The sequence below is a fragment of the Ornithodoros turicata genome, chromosome 3 (genome assembly GCF_037126465.1).
Source record: "Ornithodoros turicata isolate Travis chromosome 3, ASM3712646v1, whole genome shotgun sequence".
Lineage (NCBI taxonomy): Eukaryota > Metazoa > Arthropoda > Arachnida > Ixodida > Argasidae > Ornithodoros > Ornithodoros turicata.
Window position 1 is genome coordinate 64586792 of NC_088203.1, and position 1593 is coordinate 64588384.

Sequence of the window (1593 nt, forward strand, 5' to 3'; positions counted from 1 at the left end):
GGGAAGTCTACCCTGCTGACAGTCAAGATGAAGGTTATGAGTGATATCCGACAAATCGTATGCTTCATGCGAATGGGCATTAAAAAAGAAAAAGAAAGAAAGCCCCATGCACCCCGACCTACCACTGGCACTATGCTTGTCGCCCAGGCAGCACAGCGCGAAGACCCAACGTCGGTGCGCCGGCGGCGATCGACCCGACCGGGTTGGCTCCTGACCATGGTCCGGCATACGGTTAGTAGTAGGTACTGGACTCTCACAGTGCACAAAGCCCAACTGGCCTGAACACGATTTAATTAGCAATTAGAGCTAATTGGGACCCCCTACATTAATCAGCACCCTCCAGGGAGCCACCACACTAATTGGGGAAAGTCTAACTCGTGTCCAGACCAGCTGAGCGTTGTGCACTATGAGAATCCATAAAAAAAGAAAAATAATAGGCAGAAAATAAAATAAGAAGATAGAAATAGAGTGGAGAGAAACAATTTATTCGAAAATCAACGATGCCGCGGCGAAGAAGCCGCTCCGCAACACCCGAGTGACCAGCGCCCGCCATGTTGGTAGTTTGCACCCAGCAGTTGCAGAGATCGACGACAGGTGGCCACTTAGTTGCAAGGCATCACACCAGATGGCGCCACCATCATAGCTCTAGACGAGAAAGACAGAACAAGATACTAGCGGCAGGTAAAAATGGCAGCACTGCTAAACAAGTCTAGGCATGCGAGAGAAAAGGTCCAACCGCTACTGCTAAACAGAAAACAGTACACATCGGGGAAAAAGGCTTACGGGGGGACGATCGCTTAGGCCTAACCACAACACTACGCAGCTAACACAAGGCGGGAACCACACATCGCTAAACATGCGTCAACAGGCTTGGACACCGCAAAACAAGTCTAAACATGCGAGAAAAGGCTTACGGGGGGGACGATCGCTTAGGCCTAACCTCAACACTATGCAGCTAACACAAGGCGGGAACCACACATCGCTAAACATGCGAGAAAAGGCTTAGCACGAGCGCGGTCACCGCTAAACACGGTAAACATACGAGAAAAGGAGCGCGTCAAATCACTCACCTTTTCCCCCGCGGCAACTTCCAGGCAGAAACTGAGCGAGCGCGGAGAACACACGTCTGCTCTCTACGAGAGCCAGCCAGAAACTGAGCGAGCGCGCGGAGCGCACGTCCGTCTTCCGCGACAGCCCGAGAGAAACTGAGTGAGGCGACGCGCAGCGGCCGCTATGGATGCGCGCGCGCCCTCTGCTCCACCCGTCCGCGCATGCGCGCGCGCGCAGCTCCCTCTGCGCCGGCCGCGGGTATTTTCGGTTTCGGCTCTCTGCTGCGCGCGCGCTCCTAGCGGCGACGGGTGGCTTCTGAGTTTCACTTTCGTTTTCTTTGCGCGCGCGTTTATCTCTATAAAGGCAGCGCGCACCGCGCTCGCGTCATCATTCTGACCGATACGTGGAAAACGCCATGTGTGGTTTATTCTCCTGCGTTTCTCGTCGTCGCAAGGAAAAGACAAAAAACGAAGAACTTCGCGAATTTATTCGCGGCATCGTGGAGGAAGCCTTTCAAGTCCACCGCCTGGAATGGTTGCAAGC

At 53.9% G+C, this 1593-nt stretch overlaps 1 long non-coding RNA gene across 1 annotated transcript; it reads right to left on the reverse strand.

Annotated features, from left to right (window-relative positions):
* Positions 1–464: 464 nt before the first annotated feature.
* LOC135387224 (uncharacterized) lies at positions 465–1197 on the reverse strand. The gene is made up of 2 exons (XR_010420953.1): positions 1071–1197; positions 465–645 (listed from the first exon to the last, which is right to left on the reverse strand). It is a non-coding gene; the product is annotated as an uncharacterized LOC135387224 (long non-coding RNA).
* Between the last annotated feature and the right edge of the window lie 396 nt (positions 1198–1593).